This window comes from Triticum urartu, chromosome 7A (assembly GCF_056163025.1).
Source record: "Triticum urartu cultivar PI428250 chromosome 7A, HENAU_Tu73, whole genome shotgun sequence".
Classification (NCBI taxonomy): Eukaryota; Viridiplantae; Streptophyta; class Magnoliopsida; order Poales; family Poaceae; genus Triticum; species Triticum urartu.
This window is the reverse complement of record NC_141879.1, coordinates 162806537-162828163: the sequence shown is the minus strand read 5'-3', so window position 1 is coordinate 162828163 and position 21627 is coordinate 162806537.

The following is a 21627-nucleotide window of genomic DNA, read 5'->3' as shown; positions in this document are numbered from 1 at the left end:
TCTTCTGTGTATGTATGTATAGGGTGATGATCCCTTCTAGAAACGGAAAACCATAGAGAAAGCAGTAAAGCCAACCGGGGATAAAGCGGTCAAACCATCTCGCCCCAAAACTAAAGCCGTCAAACGGACGTCAAAACGGAAAACGGCTGACCGGATCAACATGGAACTTGATGATGATGTTGATGATCTGGAAGTTGAGGTAGAACTTGACTCACTTGGCTCCCTTTTCATGCATCTCATTAACAATGATCTTCCTCAGGAGGACGCAGAAGGCAGTCAAGCTGATGATGTAGAGGTAATTACCCTTTCCTCCAGTTTAGACTCTAAGCCAACACAAAAAACCCGTCAAGCAGTCCGAAAAGTAAGCTTTTCTCATCCTCTTGCTCATTTGGATCCAACATTTATTTTGAAGACTCAGCAGCATGAAGCTCGCCGGACAACCCGGCACAGTGGTCAACAGGTTACTTCAACCGGTTTACCTGACACCCCGGTTCGGAAGCGCCGGTCTGAGGTCTCTCCTACTCCTGACAATTCTTATCCCAAGGCAGGTTATTTCAGACAACCTCTTAATTAGTCCGATTCAAATTATTAGGTGACACCTCCCTCATCCTCTAGTGAATCGACAGCAACTCAACTCCCCCCTCTGAAAACTGTAGCTGGGTAAGCTTTGTAACCTTTTCATCTCAATATGTTGTAAATTTGGAATAAAATGTTAACCCTCTTTTTAATTTTTTCTGCAGAGCCAAAGCCAGACCCAGCAAGAAAGCTCGGGTCAACAATCTGCCCGAAGACCCAGACACTTTTGAAGAAGAACCAAGAGGTGACCCGGACCAGACTTGTGAACCGGAGGGCCCTCATCCTGAAGCCGCCTCTGACGACCCGCCCCTTCAAGGCCAAAATACTGATGAACCAACAGACGCTGAGCCTGTCGCGCCTAACACTGAACCGGCAAAGCCAAACCGGGCTAGTCCGGTGAGAAATGCTGAGACTCCATTATCACCAGCCAAAAACACTGAAGGCCAAGGAGACGATGTTATCATTACTGGAATGGGCCACAGCTCTCCTGGCCATCCCGTAATCTTGGCTCAACATAGTGCCAAAGAAGAGCAGGTTGCTAGGGAAAAAGGCAAATGGAGTAGTGATTTATCAAATTATGCTCATCTCAACGCTGAAGAACTTCACTCCGGCTTCTTGAACCGTCTTCACTCAAACCGGGACTATGAAGCCGGTTTGGTGAATTTAATGAAGGAGCGATATGAGGTATTTTCATCTCCCTTTGTTCGTTGATTCAAAGTTGAAATACTAGCCCAAGTAGCCCCAAGGGCCGTTTTATGATGTTAATCATAAACCGGGTCTTTGTAGCACTTTAAGTTTCTCGTCATTGATCCTCAAAATGTCAGGTCTTTAATAAGAACCAAGACTCATCTTTTAACAATTAGATAGCTTTCCGCAGCGTAGCCCCCAAAGGCCGGTTTAACTTGGCAAGTTAATCCGGGTTTTAATCCATGCATCCGTTTTAGAACATACGTACATTAGCCCCCAAGTGTCCAAGATAATGCTTGCATTGTTCTGGAGACTTGTATAAAATGTAGTGCTTTAGAGCAAGTAGGCATTAGCCCCCAAGTATGAAGTGCATAACTTGTTATACGCTTTGTACTTCGAACATATATATATATATATCCTGTTGTTTAATATACCTTCAATGTTGCAGGCTAAACTGAGGAATAGAGATGCCCGAAACTCTGATTTGCAAGAGAATGTGAAGTCACAACAAGCAAAAGCTGCAAAAACCAAAGAGGAGCTGACCCAAGCCTTGGCCATAATGGAAAAGCTGAAAGAATCTTTCAACAAAGATCGTGCTGACTGGGAAACCGAAAAGTCTGATTTAACCAAAAGAGCTGAAGACACCGAGGCAGCCCTGAAACCAATTGTAGATGAACTAGCTGGCTTGAAACGGCAGATCAACGCTATGACTTCTGCTATCTTTGGTAAGTATCTTCTTATGTGTTTTGCACAATTCAATGAACCTTATTGTTGACCAAAATATTGACATAAACCCTTGGTAGGCACTCGGATTGCTCATCTTGGTACAGACATGCTGATGAAGCTCAAAGCGGCGTATACTTTGATTGAATAGTTATACTCTGGGTCTCAGCGGGCTATTTGCACGGCGGCTTACAACAAACCGGCACCAACCCTGATAAAAGAAACACTTGAGAAACTGGCCATGTTAACAGCCCGGATAGTCAAATTGAAGAAGGCAGCTGCAAGAGCAGGAGCTTTAACCGCACTTATTCGAGCCAAAGCCTAGATTCCAGACCTTGAAGCGGAGGACATCATTAAAGGATACCCAGGCATGAAGAAGGACGGTTCAGACTTCGACAATGATGACCTCCGGTGGCTGACCAAAGAGATGCGACCAATAGCCAGCAAGCTGGCCGAAGACACAGACTTGTCCCATTTTCAACCGGCTTATGATGCTGAAGGGAAAAGACAGCCTGCCGAAATCCATGAAGTTGAAGAACTTGTGCCTCCGATTCGTAAGCACACTTATGCTCCTGATATTAATCCATCCAATCTTATCCATGAAGAGGCAGTATTTCAAGCTTTAACTGGAATCGATTGGTCGACGGTTGATTTCCAGCGTCTGGGGAGGGATGAAGAAGTGCCCACACCAACTGACCCTCAACCATCAAACCGTCCAGACGAAGCGTCTTAAAACCGGTAGCCGGTTTACTGGCTATTGTGTACTGTTACTTTGAAAAACAATGATGCAATTGGAGCCACTTTGAAAGCTTCTTGTAATAGGATAGCCAAAACTCTGTATCTGCCATGCCATCGAGCATGTTTTGTAATACCTCATGACAACTTGTTCCACCTTTTGGGATATATTTATGCATAGCCCATGATGAATTGTGTTCCTGGGTACAACAACTTAAAAGTATCTAGTGGTTTACCGCTAGACGGGTCATGATGCCCAACAAGTATACAATACATAGATGAATAATCTAAGTGTTTGTATAAAAAGCAATATGTGCAACATACCTCATTGGTTGACCAACAGTGTATACGGCAAAGGTGTTAATACCAATCTGGAACGTTGATAACCCCCTCCTTACAATGCCGGATTATGATAGTAAACCAGACCGGGATGTAATAATTACCGGGTTTTCTTTATAGCATTGGCGATTTAGTCAAACCAGACCGGGTCAACAAACACCGGTTTATAACTGATCATGTGCCGACAACTTTGTAGTTGAAAGGCAAGCCGGGTCAAGGATGCCGGTTTATCAGAAGACACTTATGAACTTTTATAAAGTAAAAAATCTTCAACAAATAAGACTCAAAAGGGAATATGCAAGGCTTTTTATGAGTTGCCAGGATCCAAATCGAGGCTTTTCATGGGCTGCCAGGCCTCTGAGTTAAACCATTTAACAAAGCCTTTTAAGATGGGCCTCCAATTAACCAGTCGTCGTTTTAACTTTGACAAGTTCAGGGTCTGTAAAAGATTGACTTGTCAAACGTTCGACGGGTCATACCAGGATTACCTGGACAGGAGTGGCTTACTTGATGAAGGCAGGTTAACCCGGGTTTTTAGGTGAATACACCAGGCTTCCAAGCTGTGGCTTGATAGCTAATTACAAGGGTCCTTTCAAACTCTTTGTTGCTTTGCAAAAAAGAGCCCCCAAATAACTTTGTGAGTTGTGCTCAGTGGGTGCCCATGTTTGAGTTTGTGCTTTTTGCAACACCCTCTTTGGCCCCACATATTTTCCTTTGTGGCTTTAAACGCCTATCAAGAGGTGTAGCTATGGTGTGATAACAACCAAGCCCCCTAGTGATGTCCCTTCGTGGTTTCAAACCGATCAAAAGGTGAAGCTATGGTTCAGATATAACCAAGCCCCCTAGTGATTTTCTTTATATCCGTGTGGCTACAGAGACCGGATTAACAAAACACTCCGCTTGGTCAATAAACTCTTATGAGCACACACATGATGTAAAAAGAACAGATACCCCGCTTGAATGGAGGCTCCGGTTTATTATATAATATATATACATTGTCATAAATATGTACATATGAAGAGCTTATGGCTCAAGTATAATAAGGCCGAAGAAGAGCTATGTTCCAGGGCCGCTTGGTCTCCTCCTCCGATTTACGTGAGTCTTGGTGCTCTCAAACATCAATGAGGTAGTATGACCCGTTGTGCAGATTCTTGCTGACCACAAAATGTCCTTCCCAAGGTGGAGATAACTTGTGCATGTCAGTTTGATCCTGAATGAGCCGGAGCACCAAATCGCCCTCTTGAAAGGTTCTGGTCTTAACCCAGCGGCTATGATATCGTCGGAGATCCTGTTGATAAATCACCGAACGTGCTGCTGCAAGGTCACGTTCTTCATGCAACAGGTCTAGAGAATCTTGACGTGCTGTCTCATTATCCGCTTCAACATAAGCTGCCACCCGGGGCGAATCGTGATGGATGTTGAGGGAGTCCTGGATTAGGGGGTCTCCGGATATCCGGACTATCTCCATTGGCCGGACTGTTAGACTATGAAGATGCAAGATTGAAGACTTCGTCTCGTGTCTGGATGGGACTCTACTTGGCGTGGAAGGCAAGCTAGGCAATACGTATATGGATATCTCCTCCTTTGTAACCGACCTTGTGTAACCCTAACCCTCTCCGGTGTCTATATAAACCGAAGGGTTTTAGTCCGTAGGACAACAATCACAACATACAATCATACCATAGGCTAGCTTCTAGGGTTTAGCCTCTTTGATCTCGTGGTAGATCTACTCTTGTACTACCCATATCATCAATATTAATCAAGCAGGATGTAGGGTTTTACCTCCATCAAGAGGGCCCAAACCTGGGTAAAACTTCGTGTCCCCTGCCTCCAGTTACCATCCGGCCTAGACACACAGTTCGGGACCCCCTACCTGAGATCCACCGGTTTTGACACCGACATTGGTGCTTTCGTTGAGAGTTTGTCACGACCGGTTTTCCAATAAAATATTTATTGAGAAATCAATCTTTTGAGTCCAGTATGAGAAAAATTCTCCTTACCGGTAGACAAATTCTTGATACAATAAGCCAGTAGCAAAAAAAAATATTTACAGGGTCGAGCTACGGCAGCTCAACCAAATTATTACAAGCACGCCAATAATTATACATAATGGCGGACATGACACAGTGGTGTGGAGGCATACTACTGACTCGAGGATAGGGCGGTGGTGGAAAAACACAGCGGGGAGTGGGATACATGACTCTAAAACTGGCATCTCATCGAGCGTCGAGGTGAGGCTCGATGAATTTATTTGGTAGCGGAAGCGGATATAATATAGTGACCAAACCCAGGGTCGCACGAGACTGACTGGGATTCCTCTAGGCGTCGGACTCGCTATCGAACTCTTCATCCATGAGATCGCCTTCGTCAGCATCTGGCCAAATCAACAAGCCAGTGAGTACTTTGAAAGTACTCGCAAGACAGTTCGGACATGAGATATAATAAATGCAGGCATGAATGCGTCATGATTAATTCACCAAAGTATATTCAAAAATTAGCATAGCGAAGTAAGTAAAAGGGAAACGGCGGTAGTTCGCCTGAAGTCCCAACATATCATAAATAAAAACCGATCGGGTGTCTGAAGCAACGCCTCGAAAAGGTGAACAAATAAAAATAAGGAAATGATGCCACAGTCGGATGTCTGAGCGACATCGCAGAAAGGGCTTTAAAAGAAATGCCACAGTCGGACGTCTGAGCGACATCACAGAAAGGGCTTTAAAAGAAATGCCACAGTCGGACGTCTGAGCGACATCACAGAAAGGGCTTTAAAAGAAATGCCACAGTCGGACGTCTGAGCGACATCACAGAAAGGGCTTTAAAAGAAATGCCACAGTCGGACGTCTGAGCGACATCACAGAAAGGGCTTTAAAAGAAATGCCACAGTCGGACGTCTGAGCGACATCACAAAAAGGGCTTTAAAAGAAATGCCACAGTCGGACGTCTGAGCGACATCACAAAAAGGGCTTTAAAAGAAATGCCACAGTCGGACGTCTGAGCGACATCACAGAAAGGGCTTTTATTCACAAGTAAATAATACTCATAATCAACATTCAATTCATAAAAATAAACGGGTTAGTCCATCCACAGGAATAATCATTTCACCGGAATTAGCACTCATACGATTCACCGGAGTCTCTGTCATCAAAACTGGCACTTGTCAGGATAAGATAATACTGAACTTGGACATGGAATAGATGATTCAAGGAATATATGACTCTACAGAGGTTGTACAAAAAAATTTCCCACAGCCAACGGATTTCCGTAGTCATGAAGGACTAGTTCCGTTTACGGTATTTCGGAAGAAAACACAGCTAACCAGTACACACCCATCCTACCTCTCGATGCTAAGAATCACCCTAGACATCGTCCAAGAAAAACTTTTGAGACGGGGAGATCACAATCTCGAATAGCATGGGATCAAATTTATATACGCGCACTCTAAGGGGTGCCCCCCTCTCGGTCCCAACCGGAAACACCCATGCCCCCTGACCGGATGACTGGCTTTAATCCAGGGCCATGGAACCATCATCCCGGCCTCTCCTTTTTGGTGTGTACCAGGAAAGCGGTTTGCAACGTACTAAGCCGTATTCCTTGCGGAAAACATGTGGTAGTACAGGGAAGGAAAAAGGAGGAATTGGATCGATACGGTTTGACACTGTAGTCATATGGTCTGGCATAAGACTGGCATGCTACAACACTTCCATCTTACCCATCCTCATGCCAACACATGGCCATTCATACTCACATCCATCCACGTATGGATCATCGAACTCACTTACCTCATCAATGCATGGAAATAACGTTCATCGGTATGCTCTTCCACATGCCATGAGACTAACAAAAATGCAAAACATGCCAAGACACTCATCATATCAAAAGTTCAAACATGCTTGCCTGGTTCAGAGTAGTCGGAGCCTAGCTCGGTGAAGTTTGCGGTCCCGTCACCTCCTTCGGTATCTACGGTATAAAGAAAATATATGTGCTATCGTAAATACCACGAGGTGCACAAAAAGTATTCCAAAAATATTTCAAATAAATATGATAAAAAACTAGACAAAAATCTGAAGAGAATAGAAAAAGAATCAATCAAAAATATTATTCTGTTTAAAAGTTATAAAGGTTTTTGTCCAGGGACTCATCTGTAATGAAACAGAAAGTTTCCAGGGGCTAGTTTATAAAAACAGAAAACGCTTCGGCAGAAACTACGCCAGAAAGCGCATTTGGCAGAAGGCGTTTTCAGAAAACGCTTTGAAAAGAAAAGAAATCTGACGGGGCGGCCCCACCTGTCGGGTTTAAACTTTCAAACGGGGTGGCAGACTTCGCCGTTGCCCGAGAGCCGCGGTGGTCGCCGGCGGCGATCCACAGCGAGGCAGGGGGATCGGAGGGTACCTTCGTTTTCAGTGCACCCTTCCGCGTCTATGGGTGGTGGTGGTGGTCGCCGGTGAGCACCACGTCGACGGTGGCCTCAACTCCGGCGGACGGTGGTTCGGGCGTTGATGGAACTCGCCGAGGAGGGCTGCAAGGATTAAATTGAGGAGGGGGTTAGCTCACTGGGTGCTAGAGAAGGCTACGGACGAGGTTTGGGCGCCGGAGGTGGCCTCACCGGAGTGAATCGAGCTGGAGGCCGAGGCGGAGCGAGGTGGCCGGAGTCGAGGAAGAAGGGCCCCTCGAGGCTCTTCTAGTTGCTGGTCGGGGTCCAGTGAGGTGCTGGAGGTGTGCGGGGGCGAGAGGGAGCTTGGGGGCATTATATATAGCCGGCCCGAGGCGGTTGCCGTGAACGGGATAAGTCCGGCGAGCGATTACGGCGGCGCTGCGGTTGGGCAGTGGGATTAGGAGCTTGGGCATCGCCTAGGTGGAGTAGTGGTGCCATTCCAGGGTCCAGCTCAGCACGGGAGGGGGTTTTACGGCCTGTCCCAAGGGAACGGCCGTGCGGCACGTCGACGGCAGGGAACGCGCCCTGCGCGTGCCAGGCCACGGCGGCGGTGCTGCACGCGTGCGCTGGCAAGGGAGACGGCCACGCGGAGCTACCAGATGGCTTGGGCGGCGCTGAACGGTGTTCTGCCATGGTGTGCCTTCTGTCGGCCGCCACGGGAGGTCCCGACGCCACAGAAGACGCCGGCGGGGGCGGGCCAGCGAGCCACCGACGCCAGGAACCGGCCAAGCACGCGTGTGAAGCTCCGGACAAGAGGGAGGGGCTGCGAGCATCCATCCAAGGGCAATGTGAGCGCGTGACCGAAGCCTGACGAAGAAACGACGCTGCACTCTGAACTTTTCTGAATTTTTCTAAAAATGCAAGGAACAGTGCAGCTCAGGTGTTCGACAGAATGTTTCTGGCATCTAGGGATTTTTCCTAGAGCTGAAATTTGGTGGAGTGGCTTCTCATTGCTCCAGTAGGCTGCATGATTTTTGGTGGAATTTTTGGAGGAGTGTAGATATGAATTTCACCAAATTTGGCAAATCTGGTCCAAACTTGCAGTGAGTGAAATTTGAAATTTTTGAAAAGAAGAAGAGTGGATCAAGATGGTTCTAGGTTGTGGGTACTAAAGACAATCCAGGGAAGTTGGTTTGGGATAAAGACTCAAAGGCAAAATGGTACTTGCTTTGAAAATCACTGAGGCTCAAAATGAATGGCAGAAAAGTTTTGGGAGATAAAAATAATTGAAATAAAATCCAAAACTTGTTTGGACTTGTTGAGATAGAGAAGTTAGATTGTCCAAAGGTGGAGGGAGGGGTTTTGAGAAGTTTTACTATAGGAGACATGGTAAAACCATGGGTGGATTCAAAAAGAAAGAAGTCCCAAAACTCCTAGGGTTTCTTTATTTTCTTTTTGAAAATAAATAAGTTTGAGAGGGTAACAACCAGAAGGAAAAGCTCCCAAAAACTTCAACACCAAATTTGAAAGGGAAAAGAAAATCCTTGCCAAAGGAAAGGAAGTTTTTGAGAGGAAGGTTTTTTTTTGGAAAAGAAATTTTAAATGCCTTCTTTTAATAAAAATTTAACAAAGCTTTTGATGAAAACCAATTAAAAATTTTGGAGTGTCACAACAGCTACCCCCTTAGGAAAAATCTCGTCCCCGAGATTTCAGCTGATCCTTAAATAAGTATGGATGTTCTGTCCGAAGAAAATCCTCTCTTTCCCAAGTTGCTTCACTTTCGGTGTGATTGCTCCACTGAATTCTGAAAAACTTGATGGTCTTCTGTCGGGTTCTCCTTTCAGACTCCTCTAATATTTTTACTGGGCGTTCCCGATAAGTGAGGTCTGGCTGCACGTCAATGTTCTCATGGGATACTTGCTTCTCTGGTTTTCTTACGCACTTCCTTAATTGAGAGACGTGGAACACGTCGTGGATGTCGGACAAGTCTTCGGGTAAGTCTAGCTGGTAGGCTACAGTGCCTCTTCGTGCCACTATGCAGAATGGTCCAATGAACCTTGGTGCTAACTTTCCTTTAATCTTAAACCGTTGCAGTCCCCTCATGGGTGATACTCGTAGGTACACAAATTCACCGGGTTCAAAATTGACCCCACGATGTTTCTGATCGTAATAGCTCTTCTGTCGGCTTTGAGCGGTCTTGAGTCGGTCCCTGATTAATTTGACTTTTTCCTCGGCTTCTTTGAGCATGTCTGGGCCGAAGATACGGCTGTCTCCGGTCTCTGACCAATTTAGCGGGGTACGACACCTCCGTCCGTATAGGGCTTCAAAAGGTGTCATTCGCAGGCTGGCCTGGTAGCTGTTGTTATATGCGAACTCGGCATATGGCAGACTTTCCTCCCAACTGGTTCCATAGGTGAGGACACATGCTCTCAGCATGTCTTCTAAAATTTGGTTTACGCGTTCAGTCTGTCCATCAGTCTGGGGATGGTAGGCTGTACTGAAGGCCAATTTAGTTCCCAGAGCCTGTTGTAAATGATCCCAGAATTTTGAGACAAATTGAGTGCCTCGGTCGGATATTATAGTCTTCGGGACTCCATGTAGACAAACTATACGGGAGAGATAAATCCTGGCAAGCTTCTGAGTGTTGTAGGTTGCCTTCACTGGAATAAAATGTGCCACCTTGGTTAATCTATCGGTGATGACCCATATGGCATCATTCCCGTGTCGTGACCGAGGTAGTCCGACAATAAAATCCATCCCTATTTCATCCCATTTCCACTCAGGTATTTTGTTTGGTTGCAGTAGTCCGGCTAGTCTCTGATGTTCAGCTTTTATGCGTTGACAAGAATCGCAACATGCAACGAATGTGGCTATGTCCCTCTTCATACCGTGCCACCAAAATCTTTCCTGAATATCCTTATACATTTTGGTTCCTCCAGGGTGGATTTAATATGGAGTGGTGTGTGCTTCAGCTAGGATTTGCTGTTTGAGGTCTTCTATGTTTGGCACACAGAGTCTGTCTTCGTACCGTAATATTCCATCATCGCCTATGATGAACTCCGAGGCCTTGCCCATACTCACCTTTCTTTTAATTCCTTCAATACTGGGGTGACCGGGCTGAGCTTCTTTAATTCTCTCCACAAGGTCGGGCTTTATTTCCAAGTTTGATATGGTGCCTTCCGCGATCATTAACAAGTTGAGTTTGGCAAATTCTTGTTGGAATTCAGGCCTTAAGCTTTGCAGACTATTTTCGTCGGAGCTGGGGTTCCGACTAAGAGCATCGGCCACTACATTTGCTTTTCTTGGATGATAGTGGATACCAACATCATAATCCTTTACCAATTCTAACCAGCGTCGTTGCCGTAAGTTTAGTTCTGGCTGAGTGAAATATATTTAAGACTCTTATGGTCCGTGTAAATTTCACATCGATTCCCAAGCAAGAAATGCCTCCATTCCTTAAGTGCATGAATAACTGCTGCCATTTCTAAGTCATGAGTGGGATAATTTTCCTCATGCTTGCGGAGTTGTCATGAAGTGTATGCGACAACCTTGCCTTCTTGCATCAACACGCATCCGAGACCCTTTCTGGACGCATCACAATACACTTCAAAATTCTTGTGTATGTCGGGTACAATTAATACCGGTGCTGTAGTTAGTTTCCGTTTTAACTCTTGGAAACTCTTCTCGCAGGCTTCTGTCCATTCAAATTTCTTGTCTTTCTTGAGTAACTGCGTCATTGGCTTGGCTAGGGTGGAGAATCCTTCAATAAATCTGCGGTAATATCCTGCCATTCCCAAGAAACTTCGTACGTCTGTCACGCTGGCTGGTGCCTTCTAGTCAAGTATGGCCCTGACTTTCACCGGGTCCACTGCGATACCGTCTTGGGTCAGCACGTGGCCTAGAAAGCCTACTTGTCTTAGCCAAAATTCGCACTTGCTGAACTTGGCATACAATTGGTGTTTTCTGAGTTCTCCTAGCACAATCCTGAGATGTTCCGCGTGCTCTTCTGGTGTCTTGGAGTATACTAGAATATCGTCGATGAATACCACAACGAACTTGTCCATATACTTCATAAATACTTTGTTCATGAGGTGAACAAAATATGCAGGGGCATTAGTTAGCCCAAAAGGCATAACTGTGAACTCATATAGTCCATATCTGGAGGTGAAGGCTGTTTTGGGGATATCTTCTGTTCGTACTTTTAATTGATGATATCCTGACCTTAAGTCAATCTTTGAGAATACCTTGGCCTGAGCGAGCTGATCAAATAAATCATTTATTCGTGGCATCGGGTATTTGTTCTTGACTGTGACCATGTTAAGTGCTCGGTAGTCTATGCACAATCTCAGTGTTCCATCTTTCTTTTTGGCAAATAAAATTGGTGATCCCCAAGGTGAGGAGCTAGCTCGAATGTATCCCTTGTCCAGTAATTCCTTTATTTGTTTCTTCAACTCAATCAATTCGGATGGTGCCATTCTGTATGGTTTCTTGTATATGGGGGTGGTTCCTGGTGCTAGCTCAATGTTGAATTCTATTTCTCGGTCCGGTGGCATGCCTGGTAGTTCTTCGGGAAATACATCTGGAAATTCACATACCACTGGAACCTTGCTTAACTCAGAAACGTCCACCTTATTCAATCTCGGCTGCCGGTGTATTTTTCTTTCCTTGGCTGGTACTTTTATTATCTTCCCGTGGTGATGCGTGAGAATTACGGTCCGGTTGAAACAGTCAATAAAACCCTTGTTGGTGGTTAACCAGTCCATCCCTAGGATGACATCCAGTCCTTTATTTTCCAACACAATAAGATTGGCGTAGAATTTCAATCCTTCGAACTCAATAACCACATTCTGACAGTAACTCTGAGTAACTTGCTGAATCCCAGGGGACTTGATGATCATGGATTTTTCCAAGGGAAACATCGAAAAATTATTTTGCAAAGCAAAACTTTTCGAAATGAATGAGTGAGAAGCTCCAGAATCAAACAAAACCGTTGCAGGTATTGTGTTGACAGGAAACGTACCGAGTACGATATCCGGAGCGTTTTGTGCTTCTTCTTTGGTCACGTGGTTTAGATGACCCTTCCTGTGGTTGTTGTTGGGATTGAAATTGTTTCGCTTGGGCGCTGAATTATTGCCGCCGTTGTTCGGCCTTGGGGTTGAGTTCCTTGGCTTGGGGCACTGTTTGGCATAGTGCCCTTCTTCTCCACAAGCGTAACAAGTAACGCCGGGGCGATATGTGAACTCCTTGTCCCTTGCATGAAAATTCTTGATTGGGCGTGAGACATAGAATGAGGATTTGTGTGTCCCACCCTTATGAAAATCTGTCCTGCTTCGGTGATTGCGAGCATGGTTAGTCTGGTCCCTTTTCCGCTTGCGGATATCCTCCAGGCTGCGTCTCTCATTTTCCAGAGTGATGGCTTTGTCTACCAGTGTTTTAAAATCAGGAAAAGTGTGCACGACCAGTTGGCATTTAAGCGCGGGTGCTAGACCGTCAAGGAATTTCTCCATCTTCTTGCTTTCAGTCATACGCTCTTCATTGGCGTAGCGGGACAATAGAGTAAATTGACTGTTGTAATCTAACACTGTCATGTTCCTTTGCTTGAGGTCATCGAACTCTCTCTTCTTGATTTTCATAATACTCTTAGGAATGTGTGCACCACGGAAACCTTCCTTGAAATCATCCCAGGTTATGTCATTTTCGTTGGGATGCATGTGCAGAAAATTCTCCCACCATGATGCGGCTGCTCCTGTGAGATAGTGCGGAGCATACAGCACCTTTTCGGGGTCTGAACATTTTGCAATAATTAATTTTCTCTCCATATCTCGAAGCCAGTCCTCGGCTTCAAGAGGTTTGTCTGTATGAGAAAATGTTTGGGGGCGTGTCTTCTGAAGCTCAGATAACTTGGATTGCTGCTGATACTGTCCATGGTGACTCCCCATGTTGATGACTTGGTTCATCATTTCACGATGTTGTTGCTGACTCTGTTCATAAAGGCGGCACATTTGGGAGAGTGTCGTTTCACTGTTCTGCTGACTTGACTGCCCTTGTGTGAAATTGTTGCCTGGTTGAGTGTCATAATCTCCCTCTGGCGGAGTAGGCATGGAGCGAGTCCAAGGACGAGACATTTTTCACTGTGGGGATATATTTTGCAAAACTCATAAGAAAAGCAAAAATGGTCGTAAAACAAATCCAAGAAAATCGCACAAGGATGGCAAATAATTTAAATGACCAAGGTCGCTTAAGAAAACAAATTGATTTGCTCCCGGAGAAGGACTGCTCATTACATATCTTACACGCGGGTGATAATTATACAATACATCACTCAGGATATGCGTACATAATCCTGACATGTTATTTAGGCTAGTGCACTTCTCCAGATCCTACATGATGCGCAAACAAGCTACTTCTCACAACCTATGTACATATAAACATATCATACAAAGCAGTACATGCATGGCGGCTAAGCGTACTCAGGCGGAGATGTTGACGACCTCCTTTGCCCTGCCGAGGGTGAGGCGTAGCGAGGCTGGAGACTTGACTTCCTCCTCGCTAATAGGCTCCATACGTGTAGTGTTGCGCTGAGTGGATGGAGCGGGTGCCAGGGGCGGAGCAACACGAATAGGAGTGGGCGCGCAGGGTGGTGCAGTGCGCGCTGGAGTGGGCGCAATAACTTGGTTGAACTCTTCGGTGGTAGGCAGGCGACGAGTAGGGGCATAAGATGCTGAGGACGAGACCCAAGTCAGTGGCGGTGCGGTGGGTAGGAGCTCCCTCCTGTTGGCAGCACAGCCATGAACTAAGTCCATGCGGGCAGCCACGAAGTCGTCCACCAGGTTGTCGAAGGCTGCCTCCAGGGCCCGGAGATACTCAATAAGCATCTCAAAAGCCTCATCTCGTTCTCCTCTGGGGCAGGAGAATGCGTAGTGACAGGTGTAGGGCACATGGCATGGAAGATAACGGTAACGACGAGTCTTCATCACGGGGAGGACATCCCTGAGACGAGCTATCGCCTCGCGGGCTGCCATCTGCATAGCATGCTTCTCCGTAGGCATGGCTCTTCCCAAGAACCGGAAGCGGCGTAACTCACCACGCCCTCCCTTGAACTGCACCGCGACCTGGTGCATGGTCAGACTGTCATTGACTCGGTGCTAGCAGAGTGTGAAGACTGGGCGCACAGATGGCCCCATCGCGACCTGAACGATGAAGGAAAGAAGCTTGACGAACCCATCGGGCACGTTGGCGAAGGTCTGAGACTCGCAGCTGTTGTCGGCCATCTACAAAAGTAGGCAAAAATTCTGCATGGTCAGGTCATAAATTTATGCTGACTGACAGAAAACGACTACAATTGCAGAAATATAAATTAGCTCTATTATGCTAATAACCGATTAGCGATCGCACCTAGTGGCTTCCTACAGTCAGCCTAGCTTTGGTACCAAGCTTGTCACGACCGGTTTTCCAATAAAATATTTATTGAGAAATCAATCTTTTGAGTCCAGTATGAGAAAAATTCTCCTTACCGGTAGACAAATTCTTGATACAATAAGTCAGTAGCAAAAAAAATATTTACAGGGTCGAGCTACGGCAGCTCAACCAAATTATTACAAGCACGCCAATAATTATACATAATGGCGGACATGACACAGTGGTGTGGAGGCATACTAATGACTCAAGGATAGGGCGGTGGTGGAAAAACACAGCGGGGAGTGGGATACATGACTCTAAAACTGGCATCTCATCGAGCGTCGAGGTGAGGCTCGATGAATTTATTTGGTAGCGGAAGCGGATATAATATAGTGACCAAACCCAGGGTCGCACGAGACTGACTGGGATTCCTCTAGGCGTCGGACTCGCTATCGAACTCTTCATCCATGAGATTGCCTTCGTCAGCATCTGGCCAAATCAACAAGCCAGTGGGTACTTTGAAAGTACTCGCAAGACAGTTCGGACATGAGATATAATAAATGCAGGCATGAATGCGTCACGATTAATTCACCAATGTATATTCAAAAATTAGCATAGCGAAGTAAGTAAAAGGGAAACGGCGGTAGTCCGCCTAAAGTCCCAACATATCATAAATAAAAACCGATCGGGTGTCTGAAGCAACGCCTCGAAAGGTGAACAAATAAAAATAAGGAAATGATGCCACAGTCGGACGTCTGAGCGACATCACAGAAAGGGCTTTAAAAGAAATGCCACAGTCGGACGTCTGAGCGACATCACAGAAAGGGCTTTAAAAGAAATGCCATAGTCGGACGTCTGAGCGACATCACAGAAAGGGCTTTAAAAGAAATGCCACAGTCGGACGTCTGAGCGACATCACAGAAAGGGCTTTAAAAGAAATGCCACAGTCGGACGTCTGAGCGACATCACAAAAAGGGCTTTAAAAGAAATGCCACAGTCGGACGTCTGAGCGACATCACAGAAAGGGCTTTTATTCACAAGTAAATAATACTCATAATCAACATTCAATTCATAAAAATAAACGGGTTAGTCCATCCACAGGAATAATCATTTAACCGGAATTAGCACTCATACGATTCACCGGAGTCTCTGTCATCAAAACTGGCACTTGTCAGGATAAGATAATACTGAACTTGGACATGGAATAGATGATTCAAGGAATATATGACTCTACAGAGGTTGTACAAAAAAATTTCCCACAGCCAACGGATTTCCGTAGTCACGAAGGACTAGTTCCGTTTACGGTATTTCGGAAGAAAACACAGCTAACCAGTACACACCCATCCTACCTCTCGATGCTAAGAATCACCCTAGACATCGTCCAAGAAAAACTTTTGAGACGGGGAGATCACAATCTCGAATAGCATGGGATCAAATTTATATACGCGCACTCTAAGGGGTGCCCCCCTCTCGGTCCCAACCGGAAACACCCATGCCCCCTGACCGGATGACTGGCTTTAATCCAGGGCCATGGAACCATCATCCCGGCCTCTCCTTTTTGGTGTGTACCAGGAAAGCGGTTTGCAACGTACTAAGCCGTATTCCTTGCGGAAAACATGTGGTAGTACAGGGAAGGAAAAAGGAGGAATTGGATCGATACGGTTTGACACTGTAGTCATATGGTCTGGCATAAGACTGGCATGCTACAACACTGCCATCTTACCCATCCTCATGCCAACACATGGCCATTCATACTCACATCCATCCACGTATGGATCATCAAACTCACTTACCTCATCAATGCATGGAAATAACGTTCATCGGTATGCTCTTCCACATGCCATGAGACTAACAAAAATGCAAAACATGCCAAGACACTCATCATATCAAAAGTTCAAACATGCTTGCCTGGTTCAGAGTAGTCGGAGCCTAGCTCGGTGAAGTTTGCGGTCCCGTCACCTCCTTCGGTATCTACGGTATAAAGAAAATATATGTGCTATCGTAAATACCACAAGGTGCACAAAAAGTATTCCAAAAAAATTTCAAATAAATATGATAAAAAACTAGACAAAAATCTGAAGAGAATAGAAAAATAATCAATCAAAAATATTATTCTGTTTAAAAGTTATAAAGGTTTTTGTCCAGGGACTCATCTGTAATGAAACAGAAAGTTTCCAGGGGCTAGTTTATAAAAATAGAAAACGCTTCGGCAGAAACTACGCCAGCCCAGACGGAAAGCGCATTTGGCAGAAGGCATTTTCAGAAAACGCTTTGAAAAGAAAAGAAATCTGACGGGGCGGCCCCACCCGTCGGGTTTAAACTTTCAAACGGGGTGGCAGACTTCGCCGGTGCCCGAGAGCCGCGGTGGTCACCGGCGGCGATCCACGGCGAGGCAGGGGGATCGTAGGGTACCTTCGTGATCAGTGCACCCTTTCGCGTCTATGGGTGGAGGTGGTGGTCGCCGGTGAGCACCACGTCGACGGTGGCCTCAACTCCGGCGGACGGTGGTTCGGGCATTGATGGAACTCGCCGAGGAGGGCTGCAAGGATTAAATTGAGGAGGGGGTTAGCTCACTGGGTGCTAGAGAAGGCTACGGACGAGGTTTGGGCGCCGGAGGTGGCCTCACCGGAGTGAATCGAGCTGGAGGCCAAGGCGGAGCGAGGCGGCCGGAGTCGAGGAAGAAGGGCCCCTCGAGGCTCTTCTAGTTGCTGGTCGGGGTCCAGTGAGGTGCTGGAGGTGTGCGGGGGCGAGAGGGAGCTTGGGGGCGTTATATATAGCCGGCCCGAGGCGGTTGCCGTGAACGGGATAAGTCCGGCGAGCGATTACGGCGGTGCTGCGGTTGGGCAGTGGGATTAGGAGCTTGGGCATCGCCTAGGTGGAGTAGTGGTGCCATTCCAGGGTCCAGCTCAGCACGGGAGGGGGTTTTACGGCCTGTCCCAACGGAACGGCCGTGCGGCACGTCGGCGGCAGGGAGCGCGCCCTGCGCGTGCCAGGCCACGGCGGCGGTGCTGCACGCGTGCGCTGGCAAGGGAGACGGCCACGCAGAGGTACCAGATGGCTTGGGCAGCATTGAACGGCGTTCTGCCATGGTGTGCCTTCTGTCGGCCGCCACGGGAGGTCCCGACACCGCAGAAGACGCCGGCGGGGGCGGGCCAGCGAGCCACCGACGCCAGGAACCGGCCAAGCACGCGTGTGAAGCTCCGGACAAGAGGGAGGGGCTGCGAGCATCCAGCCAAGGGCACTGTGAGCGCGTGACCGAAGCCTGACGAAGAAACGACGCTGCACTCTGAACTTTTCTGAATTTTTCTAAAAATGCAAGGAACAGTGCAGCTCAGGTGTTCGACAGAATGTTTCTGGCATCTAGGGATATTTCCTAGAGCTGAAATTTGGTGGAGTGGCTTCTCATTGCTCCAGTAGGCTGCATGATTTTTGGTGGAATTTTTGGAGGAGTGTAGATATGAATTTCACCAAATTTGGCAAATCTGGTCCGAACTTGCAGTGAGTGAAATTTGAAATTTTTGAAAAGAAGAAGAGTGGATCAAGATGGTTCTAGGTTTTGGGTACTAAAGACAATCCAGGGAAGTTGGTTTGGGATGAAGACTCAAAGGCAAAATGGTACTTGCTTTGAAAATCACTTAGGCTCAAAATGAATGGCAGAAAAGTTTTGGGAGATAAAAATAATTGAAATAAAATCCAAAACTTGTTTGGACTTGTTGAGATAGAGAAGTTAGATTGTCCAAAGGTGGAGGGAGGGGTTTTGAGAAGTTAGATTGTCCATGGGTGGATTCAAAAAGAAAGAAGTCCCAAAACTCCTAGGGTTTCTTTATTTTCTTTTTGAAAATAAATAAGTTTGAGAGGGTAACAACCAGAAGGAAAAGCTCCCAAAAACTTCAACACCAAATTTGAAAGGGAAAAGAAAATCCTTGCCAAAGGAAAGGAAGTTTTTGAGAGGAAGGTTTTTTTTTGGAAAAGAAATTTTAAATGCCTTCTTTTAGTAAAAATTTAACAAAGCTTTTGATGAAAACCAATTAAAAATTTTGGAGTGTCACAGAGTTCCTCTGTGTCGTCGCCGTTAGGCTTGCTGGCTCCTACTATCATCGATAGCGATGCGCTCCAGGGTGAGACTTTTCTCCCCGGACAGATCTTCGTATTCGGCGGTTTTGCACTGCGGGCTAATTCGCTTGGCCATCTGGAGCAGATTGAAAGCTATGCCCCTGGCCGTCAGGTCAGATTTGGAAGTTTGAACTACACGGCCGACATCCGCGGAGAATTGATCTTCGACGGATTCGAGCCACAGCCGGGCACGCCGCACTGTCGCGATGGGTATGACCTAGCTCTGCCGCCGAACAGTACCCCAAAGGCCGCGCCCGCATCAGCTCCAACCCTTAGCTCGGAGCCAATTGCGCCAATCGAGGATGGGTGGTTAGACACCGCCTCAGGGGCTGCAGTCTCAACGGCAATCGAGCCAAACACCAGCATAATCCTCTGTGCAGCCCGTGACTCCAAGGTGCCGTACTCTTTTTCTGACTCCGAACCATCCGTGCCCCTGCCAATCGAATCTGATTGGGCGCCGGTCATGGAATTTACCGCCGTGGATATCTTTCAGCACTCGCCCTTTGGCGACATCCTGAATTCACTAAGGTCTCTCTCTTTGTCAGGAGAGCCCTGGCCGGATTATGGCCAACAGGATTGGGATGCGGACGACGAAGAAATTCGACGCCCACCCACCACCCACTTCGTAGCCACTGTCGATGATTTAGCCGACATGCTCGACTTCAACTCCGAGGACATCGACGGTATGGACGACGATGTAGGAGACGAACATGAATCAGCACCTATAGGGCACTGGAAAGCCACCTCGTCATATGACATATACATGGTTGATACACCCAACGAAGTCAATGGCGACGAGATAGAGGAGGATGACCCCTCCAAGAAGCAACCCAAGCGCCAACGTCAGCGGCGCCGCTCTAAGTCCCGCCAAAGAAAAAGTGGTGATACCGGCACAGGAGATAATAACACTACGGATAGTGCCGAAGACAACAACAATCCCCTCCAGGAAGATTTAGAGCAGGAGCATGAAGGAGCCAGCTCTCCTGAGAGAGCGGCAGACGGAGAGGAGGAGGATGACAATTACATGCCCCCTCCGAAGACGAGGCAAGCCTTGGCGACGATGAATTCGCCGTACCAGAGGATCCCGTCGAACAAGAGCGCTTCAAGCGCTGGCTTATGGCCACGGCAAATAGCCTGAAGAAAAAGCAGCAGCAACTTCAAGCTGATCAAGATCTGCTAGCTGACAAATGGACTGAAGTCCTCGCGGCCGAGGAATATAAACTCGAGCGCCCCTCCAAGAGTTACCCAAGGCGCGGGTTACTACCCCGACTGGAGAAAGAAGCGTATGATACAGCTGATCGGCCACCTCGTGGCCGCGATAGAGAGGCATTCCAGCCAAAAGCTCAGCCTCCACCCCAATGCCATTCAAATAAAAAGGCATGGGGAGATACGCCAGACCTGCAAGACATATTGGAGAACAAGGCAAAGCATTCAAGATCGATCTATAGATCAAGAGGGCGCACCACTCTGCGAGACGACAAACGTCACGCTGGATACAGTAAAAGCAAATCCGGCCGGGCCGAACACAGCGGGCAAGACCCATTCGAGCTGCGTCGCGATATAGCCCAATATAGAGGCGCCGCACACCCCTTATGCTTCACAGACGAATTAATGGAACAATAATTCCCAGAAGGTTTTAAACCTGTAAATATTGAATCATACGACGGCACAACAGATCCCATGGTATGGATTGAGGACTTCCTCCTCCACATCCACATGGCCCGCGGCGATGACCTACACGTTATCAAATACCTCCCACTAAAGCTCAAAGGACCAGCGCGGCATTAGCTTAACAGCTTGCCAGCGGACTCCATTAGCTGTTGGGAAGATCTGGAAGCCGCGTTCCTCGACAACTTTCAGGGCACTTATGTGCGACCACCAGACGCCGATGACTTGAGCCACATAATTCAGCAGCCAGAAGAGTCGGCCAGGCAATTCTGGACTCGGTTCCTTACAAAGAAAAATCAAATCGTCGACTGTCCGGACGCGGAGGCCTTAGCGACTTTCAAGCACAACATCCGAGACAAGTGGCTAGCCCGGCACCTTGGTCAGGAAAAGCTGAAATCTATGGCAGCTCTCACGACGCTCATGACCCGTTTTTGTGCGGGAGAAGACAGCTGGCTGGCTCGCAGTAATAACATATCAAAGAACCATGGTACCTCAGATACCAAGGACGGCAATAGCAGGTCACATCGCAACAAGCATAAGCGCCGCATTAACAGCAAAAATACTGAGGATACGGCAGTCAATGCCAGATTCAAAGGCTCTAAACCCGGTCAGCGGAAAAAGTCATACAGACAAAGTACGCCGGGTCCGTCCAGCTTGGACCGTATACTCGATCGCTCGTGTCAAATACACGGCACCCTAGACAAGCCAGCCAATCACACCAACAGGGATTGTTGGGTGTTCAAGCAGGCCGGCAAGTTAATTGCCGAAAACAAGGACAAGGGGCCGCATAGCGATGACGAGGAGGAGCCCTGGCAGCCGCACACTGGAGGACAAAAGAGGTTTCCCCCGCAAGTGCGGACGGTGAACATGATATACGCAACCCACATCCCCAAGAGGGAGCGGAAGCATGCGCTCAAGGACGTATATGCGTTGGAGCCAGTCGCCCCAAAGTTCAACCCTTGGTCCTCCTGTCCGATCACCTTTGATCGCAGGGAGCACCCCACTAGTATCCGTCA